The sequence below is a fragment of the Eumetopias jubatus genome, unplaced genomic scaffold, assembly GCF_037043125.1.
Source record: "Eumetopias jubatus isolate StellerSeaLion01/CBP00866 unplaced genomic scaffold, mEumJub1_p1.0 scaffold_4, whole genome shotgun sequence".
Lineage (NCBI taxonomy): Eukaryota > Metazoa > Chordata > Mammalia > Carnivora > Otariidae > Eumetopias > Eumetopias jubatus.
In genome coordinates this window covers 7,164,317-7,170,761 of record NW_028274810.1, presented here as the reverse complement: position 1 = coordinate 7,170,761, position 6,445 = coordinate 7,164,317, and the positions used below count along the sequence as shown (strand labels likewise).

The window sequence follows — 6,445 nt, the reverse complement described above, 5'->3', positions numbered from 1 at the left end:
ACAGAAGCAAGTGCCCAAAGAATCAGCTTATTTAGTTAAAATGGTTACCTCTGGAGTGATAAAAATGAGAAAAAGGGGAGCTTCTCTTTTGCTCCCTTTGCTTGTTGAAATTATGTAGATATATAATTTTAACAAAAATATAATCTAAATTAAAATAAAAATAAAGAGCTAAGCAAAAAATTATTACATCCAGAAAAATAAAAATTGTACAATAAGGGAAACTGGTCATAATATGTGAGTCCCCTGTAAAAAATATGTAATCATATTCTAAATGTTGATTGTTAATTTATTAAAAAGCCTGATAAAAATCACATTGGTTCATGTGAAAATAGAAAGATTTACTTATGCATTTCCCCCATAAGACTGCAAGACCTGAGGTGTGCTTTCCCAGGGTATGGACACAGGTTATGAGTAGTATCAGAATAATGGGGAAAAGAGAAAAATAAAGCCTCCATTACAGCACTATTTAGCAAAAAATATGATAGAGTATATTATGAGATCACAATGAAGTCCCATCTAAATTATGCTGGAAAGTCAGTAAAATATTCTGGAAAAGACCTTTGACCTCTTGAGATCATGTTAATAAGGTTTAAAATAAAGAGAGATGGGAACTACAGACAGAGAGTAGCATGTAGAAAGGGGAAGAAAAATGGAATGTAGTTTGAGGTGTTTTAGGAACTACCATTAGTTTGTAATAGCTACTGCAAAATGTGTCTGCTATTTTGGCCATAAGCATCTTTGCCACAAGCATTTTCATCACAAACATTTTTGCCACATAACTAATAGCCTATAAAGAAATTTGCCATAAAAATAAATCACAAAAAAAAGAGGGACTTTCATTACAAACATAATGAAACCTGAAAAATTAATAACAAAATTAAAAGATTTTGTTATAAAATAACAAAATTTAAAAATTCAGATTAATAAAATCTGAATAAATTCCGAATAAATATCTGAATAATAAATATCTGAATAAATTCAAAATTATATTGTAGATTCATGTAACAGATTTTATTTGGGGATTTTACCAAAACATTGTTTTCAAAGTTTTTCATTCACAGTATTACACATATTTTTTTGCTTGTTGATTTGTCTCCTTTGGCATCACATTTTTTCTTTTTCTTCATTAAATGTTTTTCTTTCATTAAGAGAGGTGTCAGTTTCCAAAATGCGTATTTGTAACTGAGCTTTGTATTGCATTGTGAAAGCCTTCTACACTGTTCTTGATGCACTGTCACATGTCCACTGATAGATGTTCTAAAGCTCTATGTGAAATGTGGGTTCTAAACTCTGCACGACTGTATAGACCATTGTGAGAGCTAAGATTTATATAATATATAAAACATCTTTGTGCACGGTTTTGTATGGACATGAGTTTTCAATTCAATTTGAATAAATACCGAGGAGCATGACTGCTGGATCATATGGTAAGGGTATGTTTAGTTTTGTAAGAATCTTGGGGTCGGGGGGAGTGCATTTCAAGATGGCAGCATAAGAAGACCCTGCAGTCACCTCCTTCCACAGACCAAATCTACAGCTACATATAGAACAATTCTGAGAAGGACATGAGAACTAGCTGAATAGCTCTTCCACATCAAAGAATTTAAGCCACATCAAACCAGGTAAGAGAGACAGAGATACAGTCCCACCAAACCCCACTTCCAATGCAGTAACCCATAAGCAGGAAGGATGTAACAAATATGGAGTGTATCCCTGAAGAATAAGGGGTTTGAGGCCCACATCACTTCCCATCCTTGGGACCTGCACTGATAATATGAGACCCTAAAACATCTGGCTTTAAAACCAATGGGTCTTATGTCCAAGAGATGCAAAAGGCTGTAGGAAACTGACTCTGCACTTAAAGAGCTCATATAGAGGCAACCCACAGAATGGGAGAAGATATTTGCAAATGACACTACAGATAAAGGGCTGGTATCCAAGATCTGTAAAGAACTTCTCAAACTCAATACCCCAAAAACAAATAATCAAGTCAAAAAATGGGCAGAAGACAAGAACAGACATTTCTCAAAAGAAGACATACAAATGGCTAACAGACACATGAAAAAATGTTCATCATCATTAGCCATCAGGGAAATTCAAATCAAAACCACATTGAGAGACCACTTTACACCAGTTAGAATGGCAAAAATGGACAGGGAAAGGAACAACAAATGTTGGAGAGGTTGTGGAGAAAGGGGAACCCTCTTACATTGTTGGTGGGAATGCAAGTTGGTACAGCCACTTTGGAAAACAGTGTGAGGTGCCTCAAGAAATTGAAAATAGAACTACCCTATGACCCAGCAATTGAACTCCTGGGTATTTACCCCAAAGACACAGATGTAGTGAAAAGAAGGGCCATATGCACCCCAATGTTCATAGCAGCAATGTCCGTAACAGCCAAACTGTGGAAAGAGCCGAGATGCCCTTCAACAGATGCATGGATAAATAAGATGTGGTCCATCTATACTATGCAATATTACTCAGCCATCAGAAAGGATGAACACCCAACTCTTACATCAACATGGATGGGACTGGAGGAGATTATGCTAAGTGAAATAAGTCAAGCAGAGAAAGTCAATTATCATATGGTTTCACTTATTTGTGGAACATAAAGAATAGCATGGAGGACATTAGGAGAAGGAAGGGAAACATGAAGGGAGGGAAATCGGAGGGAGAGATGAACCATGAGGGACTATGGACTCTGAGAAATAAACTGAAGGTTTTAAAGGGGAGGGGGGTATGGGGATTTAATGCCCATCTTTTTCAAACTCTTATAAAAAAAAAAATCAAAGAGGAAGGAGTACTTCCAAATATATTTTACAAGGCCAACACTACCATGATACCAAAATCAGACAAGCACCTCACAATAAAAAAAGAAAAATTATAGGCCAATATCCCTGATGAACATAGATGCAAACATCTTCAACAGAATATTAGCAACTAAATTCAACAATACATTAAAAAAATCACATGCCATGATGAAGTCAGATTTATTCCAGGGAATAAATTTGATTTATGGTTCAACATCCACAAATCAACATCCTACACTACATTAATAAAATGAAGGTTAAAAATCATATGATCTCTCAATAGGTACTGAAAAAGCATTTGACAAAATTCAATATCTACTTATGATAAAGCTCTCAACAAAGTAAGTAAAGAGGAAATGTACCTCAACATAATAAAGACCATATATGACAAGCCAAAAGCTAACACTATATTCCTTGGGAAAAAGCTGAAAGCTTTTCCTCTAACATCAGGAACAAAACAAGGATGCTCACACTCACCACTTTAATTCAACATAGTATTGGAAGTTGTAGCCAGAGCAATTATGCAAGTAAAAGAAATAAAATGCATCAAAATTAAAAAGGAAGAAGTAAAATTGTCACTATTTGGGGATTACATGACTTCATACATAGAAAACCCTAAAGACACCACCAAAAAAACATTAGAACTAATAAAAAAACTCAGTAAAGCTGCAGGATACAAAATCAACATACAAAAATCGGTCATGTTTTTATATACTAACAAAAAAATATCAAAATGAAAAGTTAAGAAAAAATCCTATTTACAATTTCATCAAAAAGAATAAAATACCTAGGAAAAAATTTAACCAAGGAGGTGAAATACCTGTACACAGAAAACTATAAGGCATTTATGAAAGAAATTGAAGAAGACATAAACAAATGGAAAGACATTCTGTGCTCATGGATTAGAAGAATTAATATTGTTAAAATGTCCATACCCAAAGTAATTTATAAATTCAATGCCATCCTCATCAAAATTGCAATGGCATTTTTCACAGAAATATAACAAACAACCCTAAAATGTGTATAGAACCACAAAAGATCCCAAATAACCAGATCAATCTTCAGGAAAAAAAAAAAAAAAAAGAACAAAGCTGTAGGTATCATGCACCCTGATTTCAAACTATATTACAAAGCTATAGTAATGAAAACAGTACGGTATTGGCATAAATAACAGACAAGCACATCAATGGAACAGAATCAAGAACACAGAAATAAACCCATGCATAAATGGTGAATTAATTTATGACAAAAGAGGCAAGAATACACAATGGGAAAAGAATAGTCTCTTAATAAATATGGTATTGAGGAAACTGGGCAGCCACATGCAAAAAATTGAAACTGGACTACTATCTTATACCACACATAAAAACCAACTCAAAATGCATTAAAGAGTCAAATATAAGACCAGAAACGATTAGACACCTAAAAGAAAACAGGTGGTAATTTCCTTGACATCATTCTTGGCGATATCATCACTTTTTTGGATCTGACTCCAAAAGCAATGGCAACAAAAGCAAAAATAAATAAATGGGACTACATCAAACTGAAAAGCTCTGTACAGCAAAGAAAACAATCAGCAAAATAAAAAGGCAAACTACTGAATGGGAAAAGATATTTGCAAATCATATATCCAATAAGAGGTTAATATCCAAAATATATGAAGAACTCCTACAACTCAATAACCAAAAAACCAAACAATCCAATTACAAATGGGCAAAGGATCTGAATAGACATTTTTCCAAAGAAGACACACAAATAGCCAATAGGTACATGATAATATTGGTTTCAGAAGTAAAATTTAGTGGTTCATCACTTATGTATAATACCCAGTACCCATCATAACAAGTGCCTTCCTTAATACCCATCACCCATTTAATCTATCCCCTCACCTACCTCCCTTCCAGCAACCCTCAGTTTGTTCTCTATCATTGAAGTCTCTTATGGTTTGCTTCCCTCTCTCCTAAAAAGTACTGGGTGATGGGCATTAAGAAGGGCATGTGATATGATAAGCACTGGGCATTATATGCAACTAATGAATCATTGAACACTACACCAAAAACTAATGATGTACTATATGTTGGCTAATTGAATTTAAATTTAAAAAAAAGAAAGAAAGCTTCATTCCAAAAAAAAAAAAAAAGGAATTGTTGACTTTTCAGTTCCTTCAGCTTTTTACTTGTTAAGACAGAGTGAAAACCTTGATTCCTTACCTCTCTCCTGGATTTTATGTCACTCAGTGATGACCTCATTCTACCTGTCTTTCCTGGAATAGTTATTTTCTTGTATCAAGGTATTTTATATCAATTGGAAAGCACTTTTTTTACAGTTTTATACCTTTATTTGACAATCAGCAGTTAGTTCTCATCCACATTAACTATCTGTAGATTTTTGAAAGTGGTGACAGGTACATAGGTAACAAATTTATAGAGCTTGTTTGGTGAATCTTCATCCTTGTTACATTTTCCTGGACAACTACACACGGACACTGTATGGAACATTCCTTATTCCTTTGGCCCAGATAGTTTTGTTGAGCCTGGTGTCAATGCACACATCTGGAGTTCCCATCTCCTTCATGGCAAATTTCCAGATCTCTTTGAGTGTCAAAGGGGCACACTTCTTGAAACCCATTCCATGGATGCACTTGTGACTGTTGATGGTGCATTCTCTGGTCACTACCTCATTGATAACATAATGGTCTTTCTTCTTGCCACCCTTCTTTGTGAAAGCCATGCTGCTGGGCACTGGTTGGAAAGCTAGAAAGCATTTTTGGTCTTTGTCATGATCTACTTACAGGCTTTAAATATAAAATCTCCATCTTACAGCCAAATAGATCTGTTAAAGCCAGGAATTCCAAAAAACCATGCCTTACCAGTGTGCCCGTGGGAAGGGCTCTGATGTACTAACAGCCCAGAAATGGCTTTTCTCTTCATCTGAGTTTCTTTGGGCTGAGGTGTAGCTGTCAGTACAATTACAGACAGCCCTTAATTTTGGTGAGTATGATCTCCTGCCATAGTGAAGTTACTGTCTATGTTAACTTTACCTATCAGAATCAAATATTCTACCTGGTTCAGTATAAAATGAGTTCTGTTCTTTTTTTTTCCCAATGGGTTTTTGTTCTATTTTTACCTATATAAAACCGAAGAAAAACAACAAGAAGATCAGCTTGTTTTGGGGACCTCTCCATGAAGTCTTTGTGTGAGCTACTTTGTGCTTTCTCACAGCACACTGGCTTGTTTGAAGGTTGAGAATCCAAACTTTAGTGCAAAAGTAATATCAAACTCTAGATTAACCTATGGGCAAGATAAGAAAGCTTATCATGTCTAACCATGAACACACCTAGGAGAAAAACTTCTTAAAGGTGTAAGTCTGCGGACATTGTATCAACTGTTGTTGCATCTTCCTACAAAGACCTGGGTCATTCACTGCAGACAGACACACACTAATTTTTAAGTGTAAGGAAAAAAGCACAGTGATACATAAAAAGAAAACTGGAGGAGGAGGTGGAGCAAGATGGCAGAGGACTAGGAGATTTCGTCTGGTCTCAGGAATTCAGCTGGATAGGGATCAAACCATTCTGAACACCTACGAACTCAACAGGAGATCAAAGAAAACAATAGCAACAACTATCTGAAAAG

At 35.2% G+C, this 6,445-nt stretch overlaps 1 pseudogene; it reads right to left on the bottom strand.

Annotated features, from left to right (window-relative positions):
• Positions 1-5,164: 5,164 nt before the first annotated feature.
• Positions 5,165-5,540, bottom strand: LOC114207868 (large ribosomal subunit protein eL31 pseudogene; annotated as a pseudogene).
• Positions 5,541-6,445: the final 905 nt, after the last annotated feature.